This window comes from Acomys minous, assembly GCF_964271855.1.
Source record: "Acomys minous genome assembly, chromosome: 10".
Taxonomy (NCBI): domain Eukaryota; kingdom Metazoa; phylum Chordata; class Mammalia; order Rodentia; family Muridae; genus Acomys; species Acomys minous.
Window position 1 is genome coordinate 13,894,803 of NC_140491.1, and position 15,579 is coordinate 13,910,381.

The 15,579-nt window shown below is 37.3% G+C and overlaps 1 long non-coding RNA gene across 1 annotated transcript in view; it reads right to left on the bottom strand.

The window, feature by feature from the left end:
* The window catches only part of LOC311606666, a 58,897-nt gene extending 44,297 nt beyond the window's left edge, over positions 1-14,600 (bottom strand). Inside the window, exon 1 of the long non-coding RNA XR_014782394.1 lies at positions 14,503-14,600. This is a non-coding gene — a long non-coding RNA (uncharacterized lncRNA). The remainder of the gene's footprint in view (positions 1-14,502) is intronic.
* Between the last annotated feature and the right edge of the window lie 979 nt (positions 14,601-15,579).

Genomic DNA, 15,579 nt, shown 5'->3' on the forward strand with positions numbered 1-15,579 from the left:
TCCTGATCCATGAACAGGGGAGATCTTTCCACCTTCTGATGTCATCTTCAATCTCTTTCTTCAGACGTTTGAGGCTTTTTTCAAACAAGTCCTTCACTTGCTTGGTTAGCATGTCTCCTAGATATTTTATATTGCTTGTGGATATCGTGAAGGGTGTAGTTTTCCTAATTTCTTCCTGTGCATGATTGTCATTTGTATATAGAAAGACTACTGATTTTTTTTTTTTAGTTAATTTTGTATCCAGCCATTTTGCTGAAGGTGTTTATCAGCTGTAGAACTTCCTTGGTCATAGACCTAGGGGAGATGAATAGCGTGAAAATGGGAGGCATAGTTACATAGAAACTCCTTAACACAATACCAATGGATCTGTGACCTTTACAATAGGGTTGAATTCTATTGGCTGATATATGGAGCTTCCAAGCTAGGGCCTAGGAGAAGGATCTGTGATAAGTATAAGGACAGATTCTGTTGGTGGAGTATGCAAACCACGTGGAACCTCTTTCATGAGGATAGATTCCATTCACTGAGAAACAAAGCTCACGTTTAGGACTAAACAACGTTCACTCAGGACATTGGGGGTCAGGGAGTGGGGGTGAACACAGATAGAGGTTGATTCCTAATAGAATAGCAAAGGATCACCAGGGTAGTTTACAACTTTCCCTCCAGCATTCCAGATGACCACCATTCATTTCCTTCTATTGAAGAAAACAGGCCCGTAAGATTGATAATCCTGGTTTCACCTGTCTTACCCTAAGATATTTGACAGTTCCTTTTCTAAGATAAAACATAAGATGACAACTGTAGAAGGCAGCTGGTGATGAGCTGCACACCTTGTTTGAAATTGCTATAGAGATCATTGACACGCATAATACGTGTAGCCCAACTCAGAACAAAGCATTGATTTCTGAAAGAACTATAGCTGACACGGCATTCCAATGTAAAGCCGGTAGAGATGAGGAAACTGTTTATCAACCTTGTTGTATTTAGTTCAGGAGGTGAAGAGGAGAGGAATTGGAGCTGCCAACAATGACAAGTGATAACTTATCTGGTTTTTAATCTCAGGTGTGCATGTGGGTAGCTGCACTGTCAGTAACATGATTTCTCTTGTCAGTACTAGAGAGCTGAGATTTTATTCATCACCATGTGGATTAACTTTGACTTGAAATAAGACAATGCATCATGCCCAAACATTATTATCACTTGTCTTGGCCATTTGATGGAAATATTGCAGCTGTCAGGAATATTCAAGTTTCTAAAGACAACAAAATATTTTGTTTTTTTTAAAACATTATTTTTGTTAAAGATTTTAATTTAAATAATTTTCCTCCCCTTTCCTTCCTTCAAACTCTCCCATGCCACACTCTTTGTTTTCTTTCAATTATATCACCTCTCTTCTCATTAATTTTTACATACATATATACATACATAAGCATATATGTTTTCATATATATAACACTTATAGGTTCATAAATTTCACCTGCTCAGTCTGTATAGTGCTATTTGTATGTATGTTTTCAGGGCTGACTATTTGTTTTTTTGGTAACCGGTTGATAGGGTTTTCGCTGGAATCAAAGAGAAAACTAAAATGATAACAGTTTGATTTTGCTAAGAATAATAATCACCTTAATTGCTTCTTGTAACCTAATGGAAATGAAAGGTATAGTTTGTTCTCTTTCCCACATGTTAACACATTCCTTCTTAAGTGAACATTTGGGAAATATAGTCTGGAATACTTTTATTGCAGCCCAGGGCATCAAACCACAACATCAGGGGACATTCAGCAGTGGCGCTATAGGAAGAAGCATGGCTCAGAATCTGGGTAGTATAAATTGATGATTCTTATCTTATTTTTTTCTGTATTTTTAATAGTTCTTATATTTTTATAATTTCTTTCCTGTATTATGTTAATAATGACTGGCCTTGGCTTGGCCATGATCATGCTCTTCTGTCAATATGAACATAAACTTTCCATATGAGGTTCATAGTTTTGTTGTTAAAATGAATTAAAATGAACTTAAAGGGAGCATGAAGACACATTTATTAGATTTTAAGAGGGCTGGCATTTAAGAGGACAAATGGAGAAGTGGCAGAGAGAAAGCCATACCTTTTGCAATGCAGTTTGACAAACAACTGCATGATAGAGTAGAAGTGGATATTCAGAGAAAATACAGTTTCTTCTTTCTTCCTTTTCTTCTCCTCCTCCTTCTTCTTCTCCTTCTCCTCCTCCATATCTCCCCGTTCTTCATCTTCTTCTTCATCTTCTGTTTTGTTGTTGTTGTTGTTCTGGTTTTTTTGTTTTGTTTTTTTTTGTTGTTGTTTTGTTTTTGAGACAGGGCTTCTCTGTGTAGCCTTGGCTGTTCTAGACAAGATTGGATTTGAACTCAGAAGAAATCCAAGAGCCTCTGCCTCAGGAGAACTGAGGTTAAAGGAGTGCACCTCAAAGGCAGCTCTAGTATATTTTCTTGGAGGGATAATCATGCCTCCTGTACTTTTATCATTTTCAAGTGAATTTCAGCTTGGAAAGTGGCAGACTCCTGACCAGGCTGCATTAACTACTAAAAGAAGCAACATTGAGTAGCTTAGAATGTGAGTAGATTCTATTCTTTGGACCAATTGTTCACATATCTATGTCCTTTTAAATGCCAATTTTACCCCAAGGAGGGCCTAGTATTTCCCATATTATTATTATTATTATTATTATTATTATTATTATTATTATTATTATTATTTCATTTTACATCCTTGTCATAGATCCACCCTGCCTCCTAGTTTCTCTCTCTCCTTCTCTGTTCCTCTCTACTTTTCAGAGAGGGTGAAATCCCCACACCCACCCCATCATATCAAGTTGCATCAGGACTGAGGGCACCATCTTCCCTTATGACCCAGCTAGGCAGCTCTGCCAGGCGAAGGGACCAAAAAAATAGGCAACAGAGTCCATGTCACAATCATCCCCCACTTTCCTCACTAGGTTACCCACATAATAACTGAGCTGTGCAATGAGCTGGGCTACATCTGTTCAGTAGGCCCAGGTCCTGTTCATGCCTGTTCCCTGGCTGGAGCCCCACTTTCCACAGGCCTGCCTCAGGCCTTGGTTTGTTGGCTCAGTTGGTCCTTCCCTGGAGCTCCTGTCCCCTCTGACTCCTCCATCATTCCCCTGACTCTTCTCTAAGACACCCGGTGCTCCATCCCATGTTTGGCTCTATGTCTCTGAATGTACCTCCAACCAACCTCTTGTGGAAGCCACACAGAGGGCAGCCATGCCAGGCTCCCATCCAAAAGCACAGCAGAGTATCGTCAGTAGTGACAGGAGTTGGGTGTCTGTCATGGGTGGGTCTAAGGTTGGGCCGGGCACCAGTGGACATTTCCTTAATTTCCACTTCATCCCCCCTTGCATATCCTGTAGGTTTACTAAGGAAACTTGAGGTAAGATCCATCCTTAATGTCCTAAGTGACAGGTAAGTCTTCAACAGTTCCTTTATTAGCAAGTTAAAAATAAATATTCCATAATACTGCAGAACTATGAGTGACATAAAATATTTATGCGATGATGATACACGGAGTTTGGAGAAAATGTGTTTAAAAAAAAAAGAAGAGTTCATCAAAGGTGTTATTCGCCTGATTAATTTATCTATTTGAATTTCCTCTATATTTTTCATAATATGTTATTATTTTTTATACTGTTGTTCTTTCTTCAACCTACCTATCTATGTCTCTAATTTGATTAGTTATATGACATTTGGATTATGTTAAGTTCAACTTATTTTTGTTGCTGTTTTTTGTCTTATTGCTTTTCAGTTGAAAAAAAAATGTTTTCCATGCATCTTTTCTGAATATCCAACAATATCATATAGAAAAGCATTTCCAGCCTTTCTGGAGAGACACAGCTAAAGTCTTCCAGAAGAAAATGTTGATTCAGAAGCATATTCATACTAATCTTTCACAAAGTTCACTGCCTACATTTTAATTCTCTCATTTAATTTAATGCTAGAAAGTATGTATGCTTAAGAGCAGCATGCTGTGATTACTTAATTGTGTTATCTTGTCAGAATTATAAAGAAGAAAAGCATAAGTCTTGTCTATAAGGGATCAAGAAGACCTACCTTAACTGTGAGCATCTGAATACAATGTAAAAGCAAGCTGAACACTAGCTTTCATCATTCTCCAATTCCTGACCAACACTATAGTGTGATAGGGTATTTCCTTTTCCTGTGAACAAACCATCTCTATGATGTAAGGTATCCCTGGAAGTTATAAGACTGGGGGAACACTTTGTTCCTTAATTTGCTTCTTTCAGGTATTTCATTAATGCCCACAGATTAAATGCAGGTGCTGTGGATGGAAGATCACATCAGGATTGGGGATAGATATTAATTAACCTAATACTATGAAGAAGATTCCAGTTTGTCATAACGTGATGCCCTTGAGAGTAACAGGTGAGGTACTATGGTTATAATCCTTTTGAGAGTGGATATCAGACCTTGGGAGAAAGGGGATGGGAAGGCATAAGGCCTGCAGAGAAAAGAAAAACTGTAAGCAGGGGAATCTCTGTGGAAAACTAGAGACCTAAGTTCGGGTAGGCTCCTGGGAGAATTTGAGGGGGACTCTAGAAGAGATTTCTACTACCAGGGGCCATAAAGACTGAAGAGGACTTTCTCCAACTAGATAAGACTCCAAGTAGAGAGTAGTGATGAAGTGCTGTGTTAATTTGCTGCTCTAACTTAATTGCAATTATGTGTATAACTTATATAATATATTGTGTGTATACATGATTTATACTAATGTACATGTTCCCAAAATTCGTTATTTGACTCTTAGAAGTGATGATGATGATGATGATGATGATCATGAATGATGATGATAGAACAAGAAAATGTTGCCTTATAGTACAGGAAAATTCTAACCTAGCAGAGTATACAAATAAATGTGTTAAATATACTTAAAACAAAATTAAAGCTAAATGACACAATGAAATTATATTTCAATAATTGTAGCTTCTTCAGACTAAAGCTGAGTAATAATTGTTAATACTTCTAAACCAGAGTCATTTGTGTGTAATTCTTGACATGTCTGCACAACGCTGTACAATACTGGTTGTCAAAGAGCCACTTAAAGGCATAATTACCCTTGAAGAAACAAAGCACACAGTGTTTCAGAATTGATGTTATTTGAGAAAAAACATTTGAGAAGTTTGGATTTATTTGTCCTAATAAGTGAATGTTAGCCTATTTTGACCTTTTTGAAGCCATAGAATTCTGAAAGTCATAGATAAAGTTGATTATTATAAACTATCTCAACTCTAAAAAATCAATAGGAGAAAGAAATGATCTTGAAATTTAGAAACTAAGGATTATCAACAAGATTCAGGTGTAAGCATTTCATTCGTATCATGGGACAAACGTAACTATGATTGAACTTGCCTGAGCAGGAGAGCTGTGCCTTGCATGTAAGAATATATGTGCTTGTGTGTAAGGTATATTAATATGAAGGACCAGTAGTTAGACAAATCTCTGCAAGGCAGACAATAGGGATAAGAGTGACAAATAAATATCCACCTCTCAGTGCTGAAACAATGACTTAGCAACCTTTGACAAAGGTCAGTCATACTTTTTCTCTACCAGTTGAACCCCTTTCTCCTCAGCCTTTTGACCTGTTCAGTAGATCTGATAAGCTCCAGGCTAAACTTGGACATGTTTACTCAAATCTGTGGACCTGAGAGCTTCCTTTAATATACCTACTGCCATTACTCTATTTAACATATATAAATAAAGTGACTACTACTGCCTGGAAGTGGTGGCACACACCTTTAATTTGAGCACTTGGGGTGCAGAAGCAGGTGGGTCTCTGTGAGTTTGATGCCAGCCCGTTGTACAGAGTGATTTCCAGAATAGTCAAAATTACACAGGGAAACTCTGTCTCAACCCCAACCCCTTGACTCCTATTGATTAATCACTATACCTAATCATATGTGAGTGGGTCTCTTAATACCCATAAGAAAAGTCTCTTTTCACAGTAGGTGGTAATTAACACAGAGAGCTACCAGTCAAGTGAAGAGACTAAAGGACTGTATAGTTTCAAAGAGACAAAGAGACTGTTAGGTCTCAGATCTCCATGGGAAATCTACATCACAGCCCTCCAGCCAAGGCTCAGGGATTCCATTGGATAGAAACATTGACTACAGGAGCCCAAGGCAGTGGATACAATCAGTGGTTTTATTTTTGTTTGTTGGCTCGTTTGTTTTTAATAATACTAACAGAACAGTTACCGGCATGAGCTCTCAGTGACTGTGATAACATGTAGAAGACCTTTGCAAACTCACGAAAGACAAAATCCTAGGATAACCTGGACATAGTTGTGAGGTCTCAACACTAATTAAGGAGCTGTTGATGACAGATGGATAGATTCTCTGAGCGGGAGAGAGCTTTCATTTAGCATCTATACCTTGGTAGGTGTAACACACTCCAATGAATTGGACTCCAGTAACAGGATTGGATTTATTTATTTTTAAATAATTAAAATGAAGACACAAAGTTGAGTCCATATATGGAATGGAGAGTAGATCTGGAAGAAGTTGTGGGAAGGATAACTACAATAAAAATAAAATGTATGAGATTCTCTTAGATTTACTAGAAGTTTAATTTTGAAAATAAATTAAAAAGCATACAAATATATTTCTTAGTTTTATGCATTTTTAAGTATTTCTCAGAGGGATTCCAAGATGATAGTACTGATCTCACATTGTGTCTTATTACCAGGGCAGCTGTGACTGCACAGTGACCTAAGGAACAAACTGGGAACTAAAAAACACCAGGGCTGGTATTTCCCAGGTGAGAGGCATCCACAATGTGTTGCTCATGGGTGGGTCCAAACCCTGGACCACCTGGATAATTCACAGAAAAGTCCCTGGGTCGCTGTATGTGGTTGGGTAGTTCCATATGTCTATCTACAACCTTGAAAGCACCCAGTACCAAACTCTGGAGACTACAAAACACCAAGGTCCACTGTATTCTTCCCAAGTAAGCTGGCAGGTCCTCCTGAGTAGCTCTCTGCTTTAATATCTTTATGCCTGCTTGCTATCAGCTAGACCCACCTAAGTCAGAAACATCAGAACATACACAGACAGAGCCCAGAGGAGGTGAATTGGGGAATAGAGTACTAGTCCATATTCTTATTGTTCTGCTCTGGGAAGAGGCTGGCCAGGCCACTAAAATTGCTCCCTGCTCAGATATCTTTCTGCCTACCCTCCTAGAGCAGAAACAGCTAGAAAGCAGAGAGTGACCACAGAGGAAGGGACTTGGGTAGAAGACCAAAGTCCCATTATCTTTCAACCCACAGAGGTCCTTTGGGCACAGATTTCAACCTAAATATCTCTCTGCCTCTCCTCAGCATCCAGACCCTCCTGAGTCAGAAACAGCAAGATAGCAGAGAGTGAACCCAGAGGAGACTACTTGGGTACAACCAAAGCTCCATTGTCTATACCTACCCCTAAACTCACAGACCATCAGAGATCACCAAACCTGCTAACATCAGAGACATTGCAGTGAGAAAAGGTCAGCAAAAGAACACAAGCAACAATTCCCAGGGCCATTTGACAACACCAGAAACTAGCAGTCCCACCTCAGTAAGCCCAGGAGATACTGTCATATCTGAAGCACAAGAGAAAGATTTCAAATCTGAGGTTATGACAATGATAGACGACTTAAAGGAGGAAAATGAAACCCTGAAACTTGAACAATACACAAAGAGATGAAAGAATTGAACAAAACACTTAGAGAAATAGGTGAAAGACAGGAAACTACAATCAAACAAGAGAAGGAAATGAATAAAAGATATAGAATGAATAAAAAACAAAGAATAGAAGCAATGAAAAAACACAATCTGAGATAATTGAGATAATTTTGCACAAGATCTACAGACACAAGCATTGCCAACAGAATTCAAGAGATGGAAGAAAGAGTATCAGGGATACAAGATATGACTTGAAAAATTGACACAACAGTCAAAGAAAATGTTAAATCTAAAAAAGATCCTAAGCTGGGCATGGTGGCGCACGCCTTTAATCCCAGCACTCGGGAGGCAGAGGCAGGTGAATCGCTGTGAGTTCAAGGCCAGCCTGGTCTACAAAGTGAACCCAGGGCAGTCTAGGCTACACAGAGAAACCATGTCTCAAAAAACCAAAAACTAATAAATAAAAAAATAAAATAAGAAGATCCTGACACAGAACATACAAGAAATTTGGGACACTATGAAAAAAACAAACCTAGGCATCATACAGATAGAAGAAAAAGACTCCTAGCTTCAAGGCCCAGAAAATATTTTCAACAAAATAATAGAAGAAAACTTCCCTACGTGCTACAAAAGTTGAAAATCTAAATGAAATAGACGATTTTCGTGATAGCTACCAACTACCAAAATTGAGTCAGATCAGGTGGCCAAATTAAATAGTTCTATATTGCCTAAGGAAATAGAAGCAGTCATCAAAAGTCTCCCAACCAACAAAAGACTAGGGCCAGATGGATTCAGTGCAGATTCGAAGCAGACCTTCAAAGAAAACTTAATACCAATTCTTTCCAAACAATTCCACAAAATAGAATTAGAAGGAACATTATCAAACTCATTATATGAGGCTGTAGTAACCTCAATACCTAAGCCACAAAAAGACTCAACAAAGAAAGAGAATTTCAGGCCAATTTTCTTATGAACATAGATGCAAAAAATTCAATAAAATACTTGCAAACTGAATACAAGAAAACATCAAAAATATCATACACCATGACCAAGTAAGATTCATACCAGGCATGCAGGGGTGCTTCAGTATATTTAAATCCATCAATGTACATAAGCATATAAAGAAACTGAAAGAAAAAACCCACATGATAATCTTCTTAGGTGCTGGAAAGGGTATTTGACAATTCCAACACCCATTCATGTTTAAAGTCTTGGAGTAATTAGGAATAAAAGGTACATAGATAAACAAAAGGCAAGATACAGTAAGCCAATTGCCAACATCAAACTAAATGGTAAGAAACTTAATCAATTCCAGTGAAATCAGCTACAAGACAAGGTTGCGCACTATCTCCATAGCTCTTCAATATAGTACTTGAAGTCCTAGGTAGAGTAATAAGACAACTAAAGGAGATCAAGGGGGTACAAGTTGGAAAGGAAGAAGTCAAATTAGCACTATTTGCAGAAGATATGATATACATTAGTGACACCAAAAAATTCTACCAAGGTTCTCCTATAGTTGATAAACACTATCAGCAAAGTGGCTAGATACAAAACCAACTCAAAGAAATCAGTATCCCTCTTGTATACAAATGACAAATGGAATGAGAAATAAATCAGAGAAACTATAGCCTTCTCAATAGCCACAAATTATATAAAGTATCCTGGTGTAACTCTAACCCCTTTTGGAGGTCTGGGGGAGGGCGATCTGCAGAGGTGGGGAGGAGGATGAGGATAGGAACAAAAGGATGGCAGTCCAGATACGGTGTGAATAGGTTATAATAAATAAAATACATATTTATAAGCAGAAGGTCAAAATGAAACAGACCTAGATTAAAGAGAGACTCCTAACTCAAGTCAGTCTATACTTATATGGACTCAAACTGCAGAACAACAGGTAAATTATATTGCTATTGCCAATACATGGAAACAGCTTTGAGATTGCCCGAGACATGAATGTCTATGTTTACATAATGTTTCTTGCTGGTTACAGAATCCCTGTCACTTATTTTTAGATGTCATTCTTCACATGGTATGAATGAACATTTACAGACGTCTTTTTTTCTGCTCATACAAAGAGCAAAGAACTAGCCTTAACTGTTCTGTGCATCTTTCACACCTCATTCTTTTTTAATGTTAAGGCTGTATAATAATTGTGAGAAATTATATTTTCAGAACAAAATAATCTGACACTGATGCTGGATCCGACCTGACAGGATCCATTCCTCTCAACATGCTGGATGCTAACATCCTGCATCCTTCATGTTTCTGCCCCAAGTGATTTGGTTGCTGTTCCTCATCAGAAGAGCACCACTCCCAGGGCAGCTTCAAAGAAATCTTATTAGTTCAGTAATTTCAGACTGTCCCACACAGGACTTCTATTAAGCATGGAATTTCTCAACATTTAGAAACTGGACAACAGATGCTATTCCTATGTTGCTTAATTATTTATCCCAATTGCATTTGGTCCCCTACAAAGATAATTTTAATCCCAAGACATCCACAAGAAGCTGTAAAAAGAGAATGATGCTCCATTTCACTTATGGGGGGTTGGGTAGGGTTGTGATTGTTTTCTTGGGATATGGATATTTATTTTCATTGGGAGTTGGTTATAAGTTATTATTGATCTCATTCAGAGAGAAAACAAGGTTTTAATTAAAGATTTCTCTCTTTTCCTTTAAGCTTTCTTTCTTAGGTTTGGATATAGGAGTCAAAAAGAAAGAAGGAGGAATATAGAAACTTATAGGAATGACATGACAAAAAGCAGATTATTGAACCTACCTATTCCTCAACTTAAGAAAGACTTTAATTGATATTTACAAATAAGGTTATTTTTAATTCATTAGTATACAGTTTTGTATATTGATGCAAAATAAGTTCAATTTTGATAAATTGGTATAGAATTCAAATTCAAGATTATTCTTCACACATATTAAATATATTGCTACTTTAAGGGGTGGTAGTGTACCCATACAACTCAATTATAATACAATTTTACTTCCAATACTTTGAAGGTGCTATTGCAGGCTGTTTAGGATAATTAAGTAATACAAGTTAATTGTTAGTTAAATGATTCATGGCCTTGTCTATTTACTGGTCTAGTTTCATCCTAAGTATACACACCTAGGTTTAACAGATAGATATGATTCAATAGACAAGGTAAAATAGATAAGGTCTCCAAAAACCTCAAAGACCTACAGAATATGCTATTCTTAAAATACCTTTATTTTATTATACATGTATAAAACAAACTACGTATAGCAGGAGAACCATGTGACAATCATGAGTTTTATAAATGTTACATTCATAGTGGTTTGGCTATTTGTATTTATCCAGATTGAAGTAAATGTCTTTCCTGTCTTGTTGGGTCTAAATTTCTGAATGAAATTAAATATCTATACTATCTCAATTCTAATAACTTCTTTATCTTGATCTAAAAAGATCTTATCCATATCCAACTAAACTTGATTACAGAAGTGTAATATCTGGCCTTCAATGCCCCTCTTAATCTTGAGAAGGAAAAAAAAAACTTAAAAACCTTAGTGAACCAGCAGTGTGAATTAGCAACTTCCAATATGTACAAATTGACTTAGACGGTTTACTGCCTGACACCCAACACTCCCTAAAATTGGAGCCTCATCTTCAGCTTCCTGGCCCAGTATATCTGCTAGACTTATTCACAGGCCAGGAACTATTGAGACTTGCTTACCCTGAATATGGTATTTAAAGATTTATTTTTAATGATTGTAAGAATCTTTTGACAGTAAGACAGATTAACTCCTGGCAACACCCAGCCTTTCTCAAAGATGGTAAACATCAAAGAAGATCTTTATGGTGAAAGCTTCAAATGTGACAAACCAGTCACTGGGCAAAATACCTTCATTTTTTGTTACAAACAGAATTCTGTCTAAACGTGGGAAAACTTGGACACAGGCTGAGTCAATGGCCAAACTCTGGCAAGACAGTGTAGGTAAGTCCTCAATATTTTCTGCTTCACAAATATGCCAGATATAATAGACCAGAAGGCTGGAGACAATGCTCCAATGTTATAGAGAGTTTGGGGTGAATGTCTAGGTATCAAGCTGTCTCTGTCATTTTCTCATTTTGGAAGCTGCTAACTTGCACTTCCTGTTTACTCAGATGTAATTTATATTTAATTGTACAACTGACCTGTATGGTGTGAAAACGCTGTATTTTGAACATGTGGGATATCAGTTTCTTGTTCATATTAATAATGCTAACAAACAATAAAATCATTCTTTGGCATCTTAAAGCAACTACTCCCACAACTCCCCAGGGATACCAAAATCTATAAATGCTCACATTCTGTGCATAAAATGGAACAATATTTTCAAATTACCTCCATAAACCCTCCGGTGCACTTTAAATTGTCTTTGTTACCTGCAATATCTAATATAAAGAAAATGAAATGTAAGTAATTGTTTGAAGATAATGACAAAACAATCTGTTTAATGTTTATAGAACAAATATAACCAATGTTGGTGTGAATGTGTAGTCCAGGTCAGTAGCAATGTAACAGCATTCAGTATATAGCTGGAACCACAAAAAAAGACTCTGAAGGCATAGGTGCTCAATTCTACTATGTTATAAATTAAATTAATGTTTTACCTATTTTTATAATGAAGGTATAAATGTTGTGAGATTGAAATAACTCCACATATTTGTTCTTTTTCCTTTGTTTATTTACTTGATAAACTGATATTTTACATCTGGGCTTCAATATAAATAACTAAATGCTTGGTGAATACGTATATATTGCTCAATTTTGCTTTTACTAGCCACTTTGGAAGGCTTATAAATGTTCACATAAAGAATAAAAACTAACAGAACTTTAAAATCTGAAGAAATTTACTTTTATTTTTAAGGTCCCACTTCGAAGATAATTTTATACATTTAAGGTAATATTTTGTTTTCCTAGGTCTAGAATTAAAGTTTGGTCCTGTCTCGTTTAAAATTATCACAAAATTTAAGAGCATATTTTAAAATTCTCTCATATGTCTTAGCTTATCATAGAGGTATAAGTTTGGCAGCAAAATTTCAATATATTTAAGCGTGTAAGCATTCAATAGTTATCTATTACTTAGAACAGACACAGGCCTTGGGGCTCTGTAATGTAAGACATTCGTTTCTCAGTTTCTAAATCTCAAAATGCTCTTGTGAAGAAACATGTTGTGATCACTCAGAATGATGACTATGAATGCACACAAGAGAAAACTAAGTCCTTAATGTCATAGTTATACATAATTTAAATAAAACAACTAAATCTGTAATATCCAGTAGAAATGGAAGAGTGCTGTAAAATGTCCTCTGAACACAAATATAGGAAACATACACATGAATTCAGAGTATCCTATTACCTGCCCAAGATCAAGCTAGCCATATATCCCAGAATAGATGCTTGATATGGCATTCAAGCCATATACCACATACTGAGGAGCTGCTGGATTAAAAAATGGCATTTCTGGGGAAAGAAAGGTGAGTGAGGACCTGGCATTTCCACAGTCCAGTGGCTGGTCCCACAGCATAAACATATGGGCAGTACTAACAACACTCAGTATGTTATTAAGACAAAAGAAAACGTAGAATTGTAATGAAGGTGCGTGTGAGAGAGATTTGCAGAGTTGGAGAGGGTTAATGGGAGGAAAATATAGTTATAATTTATTCTATTCATGCAGAGTACTTCCAAAAATAAAGAAAATTTTAAAACTTGTCTTTAGCTTTGGTGACCACAGGTCACTTCTTTCTCTGGATCTGGTGCCATTCCCACTACTTAGCAGCTTACCTTGCAGGCTCTGGCATATCCAATATCTTGAGGGCTTCCAAAGCAATACAGGCTTCACAATGGCTTCTCTTGATGTCCCTGTAGGGACACTCATGCCATACAGTCCTGGCCTAGGTGGCTTTCCTTAGTTTCAAATGGAGACTTTATAAGCCCCTTTTCTATCCTGGAATCTAAAGCCAAAAGCATATGGCCTAAACTGCCAAGCATTGCTGCTTTCTGGGGCAGGAACACGGATACTCTTTCAGTTACATCATTACCGCCTTTCTGTTTTGAATGGTTTCCTCTACTACCTGAGATTGGCTGTCCTGGAAGTCCTCCTGTAGAACATGCTGACCTTGAAATCAGAGATCTGATGCTTCTGAGTCCTAAGATTAAAGGTGTGTGTTACCACTCCTGGACCTAAACTATTCTTTAATTCCCTTTCACAACAGGAGAAAATACATTTTGTATTTTTCCTTGTCTAGCTTGCCTCTTTTCGTCAAAATGCTCTTTATAAGAGTGAACACTAGTATCCACAAGACAAGGTCCATACTAGGCTGTTTTGAGATCTCCTTTGCCAAGGCAATTAATCTGGATTTCTTTGCTTTAGCTTCAGGCAGAGTCTTCAGACAGTGGCAAAAGAAGCAATGATATTCTTCAATATAACATCACAAAAATAATCTCTAGGCAACATAACTAAAGTTCTTCTCTGAAATCTCTTGAGTCAAGCCCCCGCAGTTCAAACTATCCTCAATACCATGGTCTCCTATGATTCTACGAGGACAGCCCACTAGGTGCATTTAAAGCATTCCACTGCTTTCCTAATCCAAAGTTCCCAAATCCACACTCCTCCAACCAAAAGCATGGTTGGGCCATTCACCGCAATACTCCAGTCTCTGCTGCTAATGTCTGTCTTAGTTAGGGTTTTAGTGCTGTGAAGAAATATCATGACCAAGGCAATTCATATAAAGGAAAATGTTTAATTGAAGCTAGCTTACAGTTTCAGAGGTTTAATCCATTATCATCACTGTGGGAGGCACGGCAGCATCTAAGCAGACATGGGGCTGGAGAAGGAGCTGAGATTTCTACATCTTGACCCACAGAGCAGCAGAAGACTGTGTGCCGCACTGGGATAGGTTAAGCATTTATGACCTCAAAGCCTACTTTCATGGTGACAGGCCACACCTACTCCAACAAGGCCACAGCTCCTAATACTGCCACTCTCCGTGGCTACGTATTGAAACCTACGGGGGCCATACCTATTCAAACTGCCCCACTATTCTCATGTGTTTATATATTATTGAAAAAAATACCTGAAGTATTTATGCCACATTTAGAAAATGCTTGAATGGTACTAGCTAGTAAAACATTTTATGTACGAAGGTCACTATGTTTTAGCATAGTTAGAATCACAGTATTTGTTAGGATAAGGGGGAAGACAAGATGTTTGTAGCCACTTTGGGTAAAATAGGGAGACCTTGTTTACAGAAAAGAAAGAGGAGAGTGAACAGGAGGTGGTGGAGGACAAAGAGGAGGGGAAACTAAGAAGGAGAAGGTGTGAGGGGAGAAGAAATTGTTACATAACATTTTTAGTATTTTATTATATATATATATATGTATGTATGTATAAAAATGTTCATTATGAAGCCGGGTGTGGTGGCTCAGGCCTTTAATCCCAGCACTCGGGAGGCAGAGGCAGATGGATCTCTTTGAGTTCAACGCCAACCTGGTCTACAAAGTAAGTCCTGGACTGCCACAAACACAAATAATTACGTTAAGGAAGTATTGCTGTACTTTTATGAAAAAAAGTCACAAAGTACAAACAAACTTCTCTCCAATTATACAATCTCATGAAAATATCCTTACATTCTGGACTTAAGAAAAGGAATGTTCATCTCCAATCTATATTAGTGATTCCTGTCTTGAATGAAAACAAAGATAGAAACTTTTAGACTAGATTATTATTCTAGGAAATGCAGTTGCTATTTGCCAAACCTGAACTAAACACTCTATGTTTGTTCCAGTGCAGCAACTATGGTAATGTCCATAAATTAGTGTTACTTAAATTGATATTT